The following is a 17,555-nucleotide window of genomic DNA, read 5'->3' as shown; positions in this document are numbered from 1 at the left end:
CCGAGGACTTGACACTGTGTAAACCCCCCAAACTTAGTTCTAATCCCTAGAGAAGGGGGAGGGGTTGAAAACCTCTGCAGTGACTGAAATGAAAAATATAACGGTAGAATGGAGTTTGTATAGAAACGAAGTTCATTTGCAGGAGAACAAAGAATACCTGAGTCTAGTTTGCATTCCCTTTGTGACACCCTTTGGCTCCTGATCCCCAATCTTCGATGTATCCCGCCACCAAGCTTTTTGCCTCTGTTAGCTTCTGTCCCCGTACCAGAGAGAGTTTGAGGGACAGAACTATGATCTTTTGGGCCCCCTGTGGCAACTAGCCCTGCAAATCACCATGGAAACCAAAGATACTGTGATTGCTCGTGTGGCTCCTAAATGGAGACTGTTTGCAGGTGAAGGCTCAGAAAAGCCACACTCAAAATGATGTAACCACAAATGGCCCTCTATCTCTGGGGAATTTTCCTCTTACTTCTCCTCATTGGATTTGTTGGCTATGAATAAACCAAAGCAACAGAGGCATGAATATGCCAGACCAGGTTATTTGCCCCACAAGGCCCCTGAAGCCAACTGGCACGGTTGCCTTTCCCTTGGGGTCCTTCTTTCTTTGCATTTCTGCATCTTTGGCAACATTTCAGGGGAGCCCCAGTGTAGGGCAACATCTTAACTGTCGAGACACTGTAGCATCAGAGAGAGTCACTGAGGCAGGCTGTGGAGTCCCTGGAGACCTCCAAAAATGGACCACGTAAGTATCAGGATTGTCACTGCAGTGATGTCTTTCAAAGAATGTGAAACATCCAAAAGGCTGAGCCGTAGGGTACCACGTAAGCAATTTATGGTGACAAAGGAAAACTATGCAGTTATTAGGAAATATATAGATTTATGTAAATTAAAAGGGAGTGTGTTCCTAATGAATTCTAAGAAAGGATTTAAAACAGTCTGCAGCACAGTATCCTATTCTTAAATAAAAATACAATATTTATTTATTATAGTAGATGTAGAAAAATTATAATGACGGGATAACAGCAATTTTCATTTCCTTTTTTTCCTATTTCTCTGTATGTTTAAAATGATTATGATATATATACTTTGCTTTAATTTTAGAAACTACTGTGGAAGTGTTGTTAAAACCCATTGTGGCAGCCATGGAGGTATGTTGCTCAGATCTCCCTTCAAGGAAAAACATGACATCAAGGAGTTCAGTAAACTGGTTGCCACTAGCTGCAGTGTCTTTGGGATCCACTGCAGCTTCTTTGGGATCCACTGCAGGGTCTTCAGGATCTACTGCAGCACTTGAGCCACGTTCATGCTGTTCTGGGCAGCCAGCCGCCAATGGCTGAGCATGGAGGGGATTCCTGACCCAGCATTCATCTTTGACACTTTTGTCATCTTTGACTATTTTTGTCATCATGCAAATGGTCCATATACCCATTATCAAGTCTTCAGTTAAACTTCTGCAAACCTTTTGTGTCTGGTTTCTTGTTTGTACTTACTCTGCACTGTTGTGTTTTGTTCTCAGCAAGTGTTCTCCCTCACCAGCACCAATGAAGACCAAGTAACTCCCAGCCATTTCTGCTTCTTAGGGAAGTCCTCTTGGGCACTCTTTGCACTGGAGCTTCGCCTTGAGACTTTCTCAGGGCTACCCAATAATCTGAGGCTCTTCCTCCTCAACCTTTCTTTCCTCCCCTTCCTTTCACAGGCATTTCAGTTTCTCAGCTGCTGAAACAATTTCCATACAATAGGTTGGCTTAACTGGAATTTATTGGTTCATGGTTTCAGAGGCTGGGAGGTTTGCTTCCTCCCAGAGGTGGTATCTTCTGGCTGGCCAGCAATCTCTGGGGCGCCCTGGCTTCTCCATCACATGGCTGTGCATATCGTGGTGTCTTCTCCGTTCTCTTCCAGGTTCCCTTGACTTTCAGCTTCTGGATGCTCCCTATGGCTTCTCTTTCCACCTGACTTTCACTCTGCTTATAAAGGACTCCAGTAATTCAGTTTAATACCCAACCTGATTCAGTTAGACTACACCTTAACTCTAGTCACATCTCAAAGAGATGTCATTTACATTGGGTTCACAACCACCAGAATGTGGACCAAGTCCAAAAACATATCCAAATTGGAGCACACAATTCAATCCACCACAACAGGCATCAGACCTGCACCACAATCTGTAGTCTCTCCCTGCCTACTCCTGTTCCCTCTCCTGCTTTATTCTTTACAGGTATCACCTCAATAAATCTTTTGCACTTTTAACTCCATCTCAGTGTCTATTTCCTGGAGGGCCCAACCAATTCTGCTGTGTTTCTGAACTGACTATAAGAAACCTAGACTTAGCTCTTATGTTCTTTACATAGAGATATGCCCCACCACCGCCTCCTCGAGGAGTGATTGTCCCAGATGATCCTTAAGTGGTATAAAAAAAAACAGAATGAAATGCTTTTTGCTAGTAGAATTTTTATCTTCTTCTAATCGAAGCTGCCTGGAATTAAGAATGAGGTTGTTAACACAGGTTGCCTGCTGAGGTAAATGTGCCAAGGAGGATAGCAAGCAAAACTGGAAAAAGGGGGGGAAAAATCAAGATTATAGAGGTAAAACTCAGCATGGATTATGCTATGATTGCATGTTTGCATCCACATATTCTCATAAAAAGTATATTCATATACCAGCCCTATCACAGATCCACTGTAAGAGAGATTTCCTGGGCTGGAGTCCTTGTTTTTTTTTTTTTGGTGGATGGTCCAGGAACTGAACCCAGTTCTCCCGCACGGTAGGAGAGCATTCTACAGGGTATTTTTAAAACTTCTCAGGAGACACTGATGGGCAGGTGGAGTGGGCAAGTGTTTCTTTATCAATGTGACCCTCAGCCACCGGCATCAGAATCAGCTAGACATTTTGAATTTGAAAATTCACCCTCTTGGACTCTACGGTGGACCTACCGAGTTGGAATCTGGGTTGGGAAATATTTTCCAACCAGAATGAGGGCTCTCAGCATCCTGCGGCCACAGGACCGAATTCCTAGGGCCTAGAGCAACCACGGAAGTCGCTGGCACACCAGGCCAGCTCCAGTGCGGTGGGTCATCTTTTCAAAGATCTGCTTGTAAAATTTTTGATGACTGTCTCACCCAGCAGTTTCAACTTCTTGGAACTTATGCTAAGGAAATAACCACATGATGTGCAGGGACGTATGTGGAAGGAGGTTCATCACAACCCTTTTACATGAATGAACATTTAGGAACAACCCAAATATCCATCAAGGGGAGAATAATGAAAATAACTATGACACATCCATACAGTGGAAGACCATGTCGCGATTAAAACTGTGAGCTAGATCTCTATGCACAGAAATGGAAATATACCCACCATATACTGTGTTAAACAGGAAAAAATATCAGACGGCAGAATAATCCCAGATGCAGCCACTTCGTTTGGCATAGCTGCAGGTCATGTACAGTCTTTAGGGCACTTTCCTTTTCACCCCCAAAAAACGGGTCCAAATGCTTTTACGGAGAACCTTGGAGAAACTTGAACCCGCTGTATTTTATTTTTACGTCACACACATACACATTTACTTTTTATCACGGAAGTTTTCAAACATAAATCAAAGTCGTGAATAGTGTAATGATCCCAGTGTAGCTACCACCCAGCTTCAGCAATTATCAAGACAAGGACAGTCTTGTTTCATCATTCACCCCAAGCTGTTATTCTTTACCTGGATTGTTTAGAAGTGAATTCTAGATACGATTTAATCTCATCTGTAAATATTTCCATAGGTAACTCTAAAATATAAAGACTTTTAAAATACATAACTGCAAGGGCGGGCCATGGTGGCTCAGCAGGCAAGAATGCTTGCCTGCCATGCCAGAGGACCTGGGTTCGATTCCCGGTGCCTGCCCATGTTAAAAAAAAAAAAGACATAACTGCAATAGATTTGTGACACCTAAAATATTAACAAGAAATTTTAAATATAATCCTAGTTTCCTAAGTATGTGTATATACAGTTTGTTTGAATCTGATCCAAACAAGGTCTATACAAAGTGATTTGTTGATATGTCTCTTTTAATAATAATGTAATTAATAATAGTTAGTTGTTCTCCCTCTATTTTTTCTCTTGTAATAAAGAAAGCAAGTTGATCCTATAAAGCTGCACTGTCCAATACAGTAAGAACTAGCCATATTTGGCTACCAAACATTTAAAATGTAGCCTGTGCCACCAACTGAATTAATTTTAACTAATATAAATACAAATTTAAGAATTTGACACTTTATTCAGTTATTGGAAAACTTTTAAGAATGTTTGGAAGGGCTTGGTTATGAGAACCTGCATTTTTCACTGTAAATTTTATGAAAGCTAAATGTAGGCTAAGTATTTCTGAAAAATTGAGCATTCAAACTGAGATGTGCTTTAAATGTAAAATGCACACTGGATTTTGAATATTTAGCATAAAAATAATGTAAAATTTCTCATTAATAATTTTTATATTGATTGTATTTTAAAATGGTAATGTTTTGGATATATAGGTCAAATAAAGGATATCGTTAAAATAATTTTGCCTGTTTCTTTTTGCTTTTTTTAAAAAATGTGACTACTAAAAAATGTAAAATCAGTTACATATGTGCTTGCATATCTATAGAAATTTTCATTCTGACTTTTGCTGATTGAATACCCATGTGTTGTTTAACACATTTCTCCATTCCCTGTAATTCCCATGAGTTAGTAGTAGATCTTGATCAGAGTCAGGTTTAATTTTTTTTCTCATGACCACTTCATAGGTCGGATGTGGTGTGTGAGGCACATGGCCCCTGGTTGTCTCTATTTTTGTGGTACATCAGCCATTGATAATCATTGTGATGATGAAAAGGTTGCACAATGGTGGCATTCTAATTCTATTATCTCTTTGTTTATTAGTTCTATATTTCAGAAATTTCCTCTCACAAGCTCTTTGACTACCTTGAATGCTTTATCTGAGGAAAGATAGGACAAATGCTTCAGTATTTCCTTCAGTTACCAGTCTTCAAATAAGACTTTCAAATAAGAGTTGGTTACCTAGCAACTCCAAAGGTGATCAAAGAGAAACTTTGTTTTTGGCATTGTTATAAAGTTGTGGATTTAAACCTAAATGACAGATTTAATCTCTTGCAGTAAAGACTGATGCTTGTAGAAGATGCTGTCGATATGCTGCCCATATCCTTTGGGATTTACCACTTCAGGGTGCCCCTGTGATTTCCACTGCTAGTATCTGCATCTGCTTGCCTGTCGGTTTTTCCAAGAGTGAAAGACAGGCAGGTAAATCTGGAAGTTTGCAGAATTAACAATTGTAGTAGTTAGGTTCAGGTGTCAACTTGAACAGGTGATGGTGCACAGTTGTTCTGTGGTTGCGGACTTAAATCATCAGCATGTGAAATTAATCTATGGCTGATTGCATCTGTGGTCAGCTAAGGGGAGTGGCTTCTACAAAGAGTGAGGCTTAAAAGGAGAGGCCAGACGTGAGAGAAGGAGCTCAGCACAAATGCAGCTCAGGGCTGAGAGCCAACACAGACCTTGGGAGATGCAGAAAGGACACACTCCGAGGAAAAGCCATTTGAACCCGGAAGCCAAGAGGGAAGGGCAACAGACATCACCGTGTACCTTCCATGTGACAGAGAGAGCCAGAGGGAAGCCAGCTGCCTTTCCTCCAAAGAAAAGTAAATTTGCAACTAAATAAATCCCCTTTATAAAAGCCAGTCCATTTCTGGTATATTACATTCCAGCAGCTTTGGCAAATGAAAACAACGACCTATTCCCCAACAGGCCTTCACCACTGACTCCCAGGAGCTGGTATATACATATCCCAGCTTCCTTATTTTTCGGTTGGGACAACTCTGACGGGTGTGTTTGCATTGCTTCCCAGAATTTCCCCAACAGAACTAAGCTCCAGTCATCCAGAGTGGTAGCTGGCTTGATGACACACTTTTTACTGGCTGCTTTCTCTTCCCTGTTTCACTTCCCCATCCCCTAAACAGTGTTTCCTTCATTTCCCAAATATACTACTTGCATAAAGATACTTGTCTCAGGGTGTGTTTTTAGAGGAACACAAACTAAGGAAATGCTAAATTGTCTTGGCCAGTGAGAGCTTCTTCAAGCGGCTCATGAGTCTTTTGACATGATCCTAATTGCCTTTGGTAGCTTCCTTGCCTTCTGATAAGATTTTCCAAACTCATCTGGTACATATCAGCTCCAGACCTGAATTTCTTGCTTGTTACTTAATCTGAAAATTATTTTCTTTTAGGTTAAGTCCATTTGAGTTTATTGAGCATTAATACATTGGCTTCAATAGTTCTGTCATATGGTCTTATAATGAATGTATGACTTTTAGAAATATAATATTGTTTTGTGGATTATTTTATTTGGCCTTTTTTTTGGTATAACTTTTGAATTTAGACAAGCTTGTATTTTTTTTATTTATACTAATTCTACCCCTATATTATTCCTTGTATTCTTTAGGCTATTATCTATTGCCCCCCTCTTCCATGAGCAATCATGAAAGTACCTAGTAACTCCCCCTTTCTTATCCATACCTTCTTCTCAGCATCTAAGCTGAAGTAATATCCTTTTATCTCAGTTAAAACCAATAAGAAAATTTGGAAGTTTATGGAACTTTTTATATACTTTTCCCATTACCCCCCCTTTTGATAGTTTTCCTCTATTTATACTGTCAGAACATAATGCATTCATACTATACTCTTCTTGAGAACCGTCACTTAATCTTAATTCTACAGGAAAATATGTCTTTGACGCCAACCACAAGTCGTTTTGCTGATACCTCTGTAGTTATTTGGTTTTTTGAAACTCATTCTGTAGTGGATTCCTCAGGATGGATTCATGGGAAAAATATTCCCTGTGTTTTTGTTTTTGTTTTTTTTATGTGAAACAGCATTATCTTTGCCTTTATATTTAAAGGTCAGTTTGCTTGGTACAAAATCTTTGCCTCACAGTTTATTTCCTTGAGAATAATAAATATGTCGTTCCACTGTCTTCTGGTATAAAGCATAAAGTGCAAAGTTGGAAAGCAATTGGATTTTCTTTCCTGTATAAGTGACTTGACCTTTTTGCTGTTGGTTTTTTTTTCCTTTAAGTCATTTTTTTTCCTTTTTCTTTAAAGTCCAGCTGTTCTAGGTTGATTTTCCCAGATACAAAATGTGTCTTTCACTATGAAGTTTCAAGTCCTTTTTATCTCAGTAAAATTTTCTTAAATAATTTTGTATTTGTTTTATTGTATTGCTTTGGCTTTCATCTTCAGGATTTCTATTGTACATATGTTGGATCTTTGCCTGATACATGTGTGCTTTGGGTGTGTGCACTCTTTTTTCTTGAATCATTCAAAAAAACATTTCTGCTTTACAACTTTATTTTTCTATGGGCATTATCTGTGGTGTTTGTTTACTTTTGGGTTCTGTGTTGGTTTCAAAACACGGCCACAAAGAGGCAAGAGAAAGCATTGTAAGGGAACTATTCTGTATTTTGATTGTAGTGGTGGTTATAAGAGTGTATATGATTATCAAAATTCATTAACTGTACAATTAAAATAGGTGAATTTTATCATATGTAAAATCATCCTTAATAAAGCTGAAAAAATGGGCATAAATTCTTTGACACTCCTCCCATCAAGAAATGGGGTTTATGTCCCCTCCTCTTAAAGTTAGTTTGGCCTGTAACTGCTTTGACTAATAGCATACAGTGGAAATGCTGCTCTGTGACTTCCAAGGCTAGGACATAAAAGGCCAAGTGGTTTCTACCTTTCCTCTGGAACACTCACTCTTGGAAATGTTAAGCTACCATGTATAAAGTCTACCCCAAGAATGCTATGCTGGATAGGCCATGAAGACATGCCAGCCAATAGTCCTAGCTGAATTTGCCCTTCAGCCATCCCAACACAAGTGCCAGATATTGAAGAGGTTATCTTGGAAGTAGATCTTCTAATCCCAGCTGTTTAATTTCCCAGCCATTTGAGTCATCCTAGTAAGGCCCAGAACCCATGAGCATGAATCAATTGTGGCCATTTGAGTCCACTAAGTTTTAGGGTAATTTATTAGCAATAGATAGCTGGAACATGTCCCTTCTATTTTAGCTTTCATTTATGAAATTATATTTTTTTTATAGCTTATTCTTTCCTGAGCTTAGTAACTTCAATTTTCAAATCTTTCTTTCCTCAAATCACCTCACTTCTAAGTTTTTGGAATCTTATTATGCTATTCTTTCTTAGCACTTTTCATGTCCTTAATTTCTTTTAGTTCATATAACATTTCAGTTTACAGGGTTTATCTGTTTTGTGGGCATCTTTCTAACATATCTTTGTTATCTGTAAGACATTATTCTGCCCCTAAATTCACTATTCTAGAATTTCTTCTTCCACTGTTTTCATAAAACGATGAAAAGTAAAATATGGCCACATTCTGAGATGTTTCCTCTGCTGTCCTCTCCCCTTTAATCTGAATCTTCTCTTTTTTTTCCCTCTGATACTCTGTTTAACTTGTGCACCCAGCAGTTTCCTCTCAATGAGGAGTTTTATCTTGGAGGGAAAATTAGATTTGTTAGTTTCAAAATTCCGGAGAGCTCCAGCACCTGTGACCTTCCTGGGGAACCCTTGCATTCACTTGCAAATTGGATCCTATGAAAATCCCTCCTGGTTTTGGTGTCTTAGTTTGTGCCACCATGATTCCCAATGAGTATCTTATGGTAATTTGTAGATTCTTTGGTTCTCAGGGCTACTGGAGCCCCCTTTCCTTCCAGACACTTACTGATTTCACCTGGTTCCTATGGTTGTCAGTAACTTGTACTCACCTTCTCACACTTTGCAATGTGCTAGAATACCTGGCCACTTAACTTTGTTGTAGCTCAATCATTCTCAAACTTTAAAATCAACCAGAATCAACCACAGATGCTGGGCCCTATTCCCAGAGTTTCTGATTGAGAGGTCAAGTGTAGGGTCTGAAAATTTGTATTTCTAACAAGTTCACAAGCGCGGCTGATGCTGCTGCTTTGAAGACCACTGCTGTTAGGACCATTATAGATTGTAGATGTTGTCTGTGCACTTTTGTTTTGCTGTCTTCACTGTTTTATCTGTTTCGGGGGGAATTGAGGAGTTCAAAAACTATGTTGCTGCTTTGAAAAATAGATTGGGAGTCCCTGAAAATATTAAACATGGAGTTACCATTGGTACCCCCCCAGTCCACTCTAGGTAAATACCAAAGAAAAACGAAAGCATAAGTTCACACAAAAACATGTACCCATTTGAATGTTCATAGCAGCATTATTTATAGTAACCAAAAAAGTAGAAACAACCCAAATGTCCATCAACTGATTAATAGATAAATGAAATGTGGTTTCTCTATATGATGAAGTATTATTGGCAATAAAAAGGAATGAAATGCTGATACATACTACAACATGGATGAACCTAGAACACATTATGCTAAATGAAAGGAGGCAGACACTGAAGGCCGCATAGCCTATAATTCCCATTTATATGAAATATCCAAAATGAGCTATTCCATAGAGACAGAAACTAGATTAGTGTTTTTTTATGACTGGGGGCTTAGGGGGAAATGAGAAGTAACTGCTAATAGGCACAGAATTTTATTTGGGGTTGATGAAACTGTTCTAAATTTATTGCAGAAATGGTTACACAACTCTGTGAATATGCTAAAAACTATTGTTCAGTATGGTATGTGGATTATAGCTCCATAAAGTTGTTATACTAAAAGCCCCAGCGATGTTCCCACCACTGCCTTCTTCCTAGAATCCCCTTATTTAAAAAATACATACTATCCACCATGTCCTGTCCTTTGTGACACGTTTCATGTCAAACTTTTGCAGGCAGTCCCAGCACGGTTGCCTGCCAAGGGTGCTGCGATTGAGAGCTGGGGGTGAGGGCACCCTGAGGTAGGCTTTGTGGCTCCGGACTGTTGTGCTCAGTATAAGCTGTGGCGAGGGGACGTGGGGTTTGCCACGATAAAGCCATCCTCTTGGCCTCAGAACAAAGCCTCTCCTCTCTGGGAATCCCAGCCCCTCCCTGGCCCTTGGTGCAGCCCACAGGCAGTTGTCTCTCGACCCTGAAAGGAAGCAGATACCTTCCTCGCTGGCTATTATTATTTTTTCCCACTGGCAGGCTCCTTCCCAGCCCGTCCCTTGGTTCCAAGGGCTGTCAGGGTCACACCTCTTCCCCAAGCGCCCCCCACCCCCTGCCCCGTCAAGACTCATTCTGCTTTCCATCTTGTCAGGCAACAAAGACACTGGAGGAATTTATTTATACCTCCAGCCAGCTAATGAGACAATTCAATGAAAAGCAGCCCCAGCTTGGTGGAGCCTCCTCAGACCTTTGATTGCCTCTTCTGTGTTCCAATTCCCAGCATTAATTCTACATATAAATTTTCCACGGTGAATAGACACCATTCTTCCGGGAAACCCATTCGTTCCCTTGGCTATTCTATTTCACTCCCCTGTTTTGCTTTTTATCGTCATTGTTAAGCTGTAATTAATTCTTCTCCTATCAGCTTCTCTTTAGCGTACTATGCGTAATGTGGCATGAAGTGTCTTCCCTCACCCCCAGCCACACACCTATTCTTGAAAATAACAAAAGCTTCTGACATTTTGGAAATGCACAAGCTGCTAAGTCCTTCTCTCTATGGGATGGGGGAAGAAGGCAAGAAGGTTTGGGCAGGCGGAATTGAAACGCCTTCACAGTCAAGTGACCATGGATTTCAATTTAGCTGAGATGGTTATGGTTTTATTTAGCAGACAAATACTTGAAGAGTTAAAGTCATGAAGGAAATCTAAAAGAAAAGTCAAAAATGCAGTTTAAAATATGGCCCATTTCCTACTACTCAAATTAAGAATGAGTGTTTGCTTTTAAACTGCAGGGGAACTTTGCTGTATTCTGTTCCGTCCAATTTCTGGCAGCGTCCCCCAAAGGTCAGTCTCCTTGAAAGGTTTCCAAGCACCATGGACAATTTTGGGAAGATGTCTGCAGAGGGCTGTGTGATGACTCCAAGAAAGCAGATTCTGGTCCTAATCACTGGAATCTGTGAATGTGACCTTATTTGGAAAAAGGGTCTTTGCCGATGCAATTAAATTAAGGATGTTGAAGTGAGGAGATTATCCCAAATAATGTGGGTGGGCCTAAATCCAATGACAAGTGCCCTTATCATAGACACACAGAGGAGAGAGACAGATGAAGAGGAAAAGGTGATGTGAAGATGGAGGCAGAGACTGGAGCAAAGCATCTACAAGCCAAGAACTGTTAAGGAATGCTGAGAAGGCACCATGAGCTTAAAAGAGGCAAGGAAGGATTTTTTCCTAGAGCCTCCAAACGTAGTTGGGTCCTGACAACACCTTGACTTTGGACTTCTGGCCTACAGGTCTGTGAGAGAATACATTTCTGTTGTTTAAGACCACCAAGTTTGTGACGATTTGTTACAGTAACCACAAGAAACTGATGTAGCTGCCATAGTTAGCCAACTCGTTTGAACAGAAAACATAAAGAGACAGGATTGGATGATACCAAGACACAAAACCTTTAAAAACCACAAGAAACTGATGTAGCTGCCGTAGTTAGCCAACTCGTTTGAGCAGAAAACATAGAGAGATAGGATTGGATGATACCAAGTCACAAAACCTTTAAAAAACCAGTTTCCTTCCAGTTACCAGCAAGCTAAGTTGGCAGATCAGATATGGCAACCACGTAACTCAAGCCTAAAGCATATATTGGTTGCAGAATGAATTCCTAAATGAATTTCTGTGCTGATTTGAATCTGTTATGTACCCCAGAAAAGTAAGTTCTTTTAATTCAATCTTGTGGGGCAGAACTGTTGTTGGGTGGGAACTTTTGATTTGGATGTTTCCATGGAAATGTAATCCCACCCATTCAAGGTGGGTCTTAATCCACTTGCTGGAGTCCTTTAAGGGAGAGACATTTTGAAGAGAGCTCAGAGCCAGAAGAGTTCAGAGAAGCTGAGACAGAAACGCCTACAGAGAAACAAGCAAGGACCCACAGAAGCCAAAGAGATATTTTGGAGAGAAGGATCTGCAGACATCATTGAGTGCCTTCTCATGTGACAGAGGAATCCCACATGCCATCTGCCTTTCTTCAGTGAAGGTGTCCTCTTGTTGATGTCTAAATTTGGACATTTTCATGGCCTTAGAAATGTAACTTGTAACTTACTAAATCCCCATTGTTAAAAGTGAAATCACTTCTGGCACACTGCATTTTGGCAACTTTAGCAAACCAAACAATTTCTGTAACTCTGAGTTTATCAGAACTGGCTGCCCACAGCCTTGCTTTTCAGTAATATTACTTCTCACGTGTGCTCACAAATGGCGTTTAGTTGTTCATCTGAGATTGTTTTAATATCTAAAATTCCTTTTTTACAAAAAGTTTCCAAATTCAGATTCTCTATTTTTTTTTTTTCTGATGGCTGGAAAAAATACATTTGTCACAAGTAGTTCTAGAAGTTTTCTAGAGTCATGGTTCTACATGAGATCTTTCTGAGAAATCATATTGGTTGTGAGCTGATGGCCCTGCTTTTGTCTCAGAAAGTGGCATGTCCAGCAGATTAAGTGACTAGAAGGGTTGGCCATTCATCCACCTTAAGATCTGACTCTTCTTTTGCATATTTATTCATTCAACAAATGTCAATGTTTAATGTATTAGTTTTCTCATGGGCTGATGATATCTTATTGGGTCCCATTTTTCTTTCTCCTCTAGTTGTTCGGGTAATTATGGGGATCATTCTCCCCCATAAGCTTCTCCTAATTTAGTTCATTTTCTTCCTACTGCCAGCAAATCAAGTAATATCCAATGTTATTATCCAAGTTTCCTTGACCTGTCCCCAAGATTTAAGCCAAGCTGGTTTGGGATCATATTTTTCACCCTTCAGTAGAAGCAGCTCCTATACAGGACTCAGCACAGAGTAGGTCATCATAAATGACTGTTGAATTAAAAGGCCAAATTTCCAGATGTTTTACCCATATAATACAACTCTGTTATGCTTTGATTTTATCCTGTGAGACAGTGTTTGAAAACATATGTTTAAATTTCTTCTATTTCTATTATTTTAAATAACATTCTCTCTCAACTTACATGGTGAGTGTTCATCCCAAATGACTAGCTATATGTTTCAGTTTGACTTGTCAGAGTTCTGTATGTGTGTATTTGTATGTGTGTGCGCGTGTATTTGCACACACACACACAAATCCCTCTGGTAAGAGAAAGTTTATTTTTCCTCTCCGCATAACTTGAAGTCCACTGAATGAATTCAACTGAAATCACCTCTCCGAACCAAAAATAAATAGATAAATAAAATATCGACAGGATAAACTATGGCCAAAAATGTTATTTATTTTCAAAAAGTGGAAAGGTAAGTATAATTAAGTTTGCTGCTTGAATCACGGCTCTCTTGGAGACAACCTAAAAGAATACGTTCCTCCTTAGTTCTGCAGCCCAAACACAGTGGCAGTGGGGCCCCTCTTCTTGGATGAAAGGTTTTCATTTCTGGCAGAGCATGCCATAAACCAAGGCCCACAGCAGTGAAGCAAGAGGTGGTGTGGAATTTACAAAGCTCAGAGGGGCAATCTTGATCCATTTGTGCTGCTTAATATCTCCTTCCTTTGGGTTGAATGCCAGCCTTCAATTAGAAACAGAAACAGAACCTTTTTATTTTGGACAGCAGCCCTGCACCCCCAGCCCCAGACTCTCCCTGGATGGGGAATGCCCCTGGAAGAGAGGCCTGGTAAAATCTGAAGAGAAGAACTGAAACTCCCCTCTGCAGACCAGCAGGCTGTTAGCAAAGGGTGTTCGCATTCCTGGGCCATTTCCTGTGTATTCCAGGTTGCCCCTGCTGGGCATGGTTCATCATGGCAGGAATTGACCTCAAGAAGGTCATGTCTGGTGCGGACTTGAAGAAAAAAGACTTAGTGGGTTTCTTCTTTAATTTTTGGTGACTATTCTATATATTTTTTAAATCCCAAGAGTCCAAGGGAATCTGGCACTCTTGCTCACCTAGGCTGGTCCCCACACCACCCAGCTTCCTCCCTGCATTGAATTTGGGAACCTACCCATTGGGCCAAGTCTATCTGAGGCTTCCCTGCATCTCATCAGGGTTGAAGCTGATGTCATTAATGCCAAAACCAGTTATGGGGTAAGCAGGATTAATGGGAACATCAGGGGTTTTTCTGTTTGTTTGTTTAACTTGTATTTGTTGTAAGGGTGTAAAAAAGTAGCACAAGTTCTGATGCATTATAGTAGATCTTAGCCAAAAAGCCAAGAAGCAGTCTAAAACATTATAAAAGGCCTGTCCTCTTTTCCCTAACTTTCTTCTTCCTTTGCATGTACTTGCAGCTCTGCAGATGATCAGAGATTGCTCCTAAAAAAGACCCTGGGGTGTTGGGGGGATGCAAGGGTAGTTCAGTGATAGAATTCTCGCCTACCATGCGGGAGACCCAGGCTCGATTCCCGGCCCATGGACCTACCAAACAAAAAAATTTCAACCAATGGTGCTGCAATAATGGGATACTCATGTGGAAAAAAGAATGAAATGTGATCCCCACCATACAGCATACAAAAAAAAGGCCTTGGGGTCATCCTGGCCAGGATCCTCCCACAATGCACTAATGAAATTTGGTTCCTGCATTTGGATTTTGGAGGGAAGGGCATTTATTGGTTGCCCACTTCCTCATATTCATTCCCCACAACTTTCCCACCCCCATGGTATGGGTCAGGCATTGGGGGTTACGACAGCCTTTTCACAGCCCCACTGGCTGCCAAGGTGGATGGTCTTATGCCTAGCTCTGGCCTGTCTCCAGAACTGGGTGTTGGGTAACCTGCAGGGTGATGCATTAGTGTCTGCAGCTGAAGGGATCTGGGGAGGGCAGGTGTGCAGGATGTAGACTGCACCTTTTTGCTTTCCCCTCCTACTTGGCTGTCACAGTGTGACTGTGTGGTTGTGAGAGCCTTGTGTCTGAAGCTCCTTTTGTCTACCTTATTGATGGACAAGTAAAACATATGGATTAAAAATAAATAAAAAATAGGGGGAACAGATGTTAAAATAAATTTAGTAGATTGAAATGCTGGTGATCAGTGAAGGGGAGGGGTAAGAGGTATGGTATGTATGAATTTTTTTCTGTTTTCTTTTTATTGGTTTTTCTGAATTGAGGCATATGTTCTAAGAAATGATCATGATGATGAATATACAACTGTGTGATGATAGTGTGAGTTATTGATTATATAGCAAGAACAGAATGATCATACGATAAGAATGTTTGTGTTTGTATGTGGTTATGTATCATAAATAAAAAATAAATTAATTTAAAAAAAGTCTCTGTTCTCATGGAGCTTACCTCCTAGTTAGGAAACATGCAGTGAATGCAAACAAATAAATCACTTCAGGTAGTTTTAAGTAACATGGGAAACAAAAATAAAAAGGCTAGTATAATATAGAGTAGCTAGGCGGTAAGGTAACTGCCTTTTCGGGTGATCAGAGAAGGTCTCTGTGAAACAGTGATATTTGGGCTTGGAATCTCCGTGATGATGTGCATAGAACCTCAAGGTAAGGCAGCACCAGTCTTGAGAGGTTACACGGTAGGCATACAGGAAGAGAGCTGCCAGGTGTCTGAGTTTGGGACCAGAAAGCCAAGTAGGAGGGAAAACAAAAAGGTGCGGTCTACATCCTGCTCACCTGCCCTCCCCAGATCCCTTCAGCTGCAGACACTAATGCATCACCCTGCAGGTTACCCAACACCCAGTTCTGGAGCCAGGCCGGAGCTAGGCATAGGACCATCCACCTTGGCAGCCAGTGGGGCTGTGCAAAGGCTGCCCATGCAGCCCTCTCAGAGCAGCACATTTGGAGGGCGGTGTCAGCAACATTGACTATGCACAGTTTATTGTGTGACACGGGTATTGAGTCACACTTCTCTACCTGCTCTTCATTGTGGTCCATTGAGGGAGAAAGGTATGACCTGTCAAACTGTCATACTCTGGCGTAATCCAGTGTGATAAGTGCAGGGATAGGTGGGAGTGAGGGGAGCTGAATCACTCTAGTTTATCCTCAGTCCATCTTCAGACGTGACTCTTTGTACCACTTTCCAGCAATCATCGGGGCTCTACTTGACAGTTACTCTGGTTCAGACTAACCATGGTTAGTCTGCCATGGGTGAGTATAACTCCAAGTTGGACCAGCTCTGGAAGCCCATATCTCCCACCCCACCACCCTGGTGCTGCTCTCCACGAAGTGGTCTCTAGGAATTTCCCAGCCCATGATAGAAAGCTGGAGTCCCATCCTGTGTCTGGAACAAGTCCTGGGTCCTCCACACTCCACACATCCAGGCCTCCCAACTTGGCTCTGCAGCTGTTTCCTACCCAGTGTCATGCTGGGATTTATATCCAGCACCACCCAAGGCCAGATTGGACTCAACAGGCCCAACACAGTCACTCCAGGGCTGAGCTGAGCTGAGCTGAGGGATCCGGATGGCTCCATCCTGTGGTCTCAGAAACACAGACTCTCCACTGTGCTGAACAGGGGGCCTGGTGGCTACTCTTCACAATCTGCGGTGAGAGTGGGGCATTCCCTCCACTGGAGTCTCCATCTCAGAGCAAGTTGGCAGAGAGAGATCATGCACATTTTCCCACACTTGTAATATCGGTGCTGTGTCTGGGTCTCCAGAGCAAGCAGCATGAAACTCTTCCATCGAAAAGCCTCCTGGGTAAAGTTCTGATAACACGCGACAGCATGGGTGAGCCTTGAATACATTTTGCTAAGTGAAAGAAGCCAGACACAAAACGATAAACCGTGTATGATTCCACTTAGATGAAATATCTAAAACAGGCAAATTCACAGAGGTGGAAAACAGACTAGAGACTACCAGTAATGGGGATCAGGGAATGGGGAGTTACTGGTTAATTGGTGCAGAGTTTCTGTTTAGGCTGATGGAAATGTTTCAGTAATGGTTGGTGGTGACAGTTATGTAAGTAATGCCACTGAGTCGTACACTTAAAAATGGTTTAAAAAAAAAAAAAAGGGCCACGGTGGCTCAGCAGGCAGAATTCTCACCTGCCATGTCGGAGACTCAGGTTTGATTCCCAGAGCCTGCCCATGCGGAAAAAAAAAAAAAAAATTTAAGATGACTAATTCTTTTTGTATTCTATATGCCCCAGATCGCATTTCATTCTTTTTCCATGTGAGTATCCTATTATTGCAGCACCATTTGTTGGATTTTTGTTTGTTTATTCTTTCTTTATTTGCTTGTTTGTTTTGGGGAGGTACATGGGCCAGGAATCGAACCGGGGTCTCCCACATGGCAAGCGAGAATTCTACCACGGAACTACCCTCGCATTTCCAGAAGGACTAATTTTGTTTTATATATTTATACATATATAAAATTATGTGTATATGTGTATACATACACATAATTTTTTAATGGTAAAAATAAATAAATACATACATGAAAGGGCTCATGGACTTGTTTTCAGGGTTGGTAAAAAGTGGAGCTGAGGATTCTGTACGTCACTCCAGGGCCAGGCCAGAGTGGGTGG

This window comes from Tamandua tetradactyla, chromosome 12 (assembly GCF_023851605.1).
Source record: "Tamandua tetradactyla isolate mTamTet1 chromosome 12, mTamTet1.pri, whole genome shotgun sequence".
Classification (NCBI taxonomy): Eukaryota; Metazoa; Chordata; class Mammalia; order Pilosa; family Myrmecophagidae; genus Tamandua; species Tamandua tetradactyla.
Note: the sequence above shows the minus strand (reverse complement) of the source record.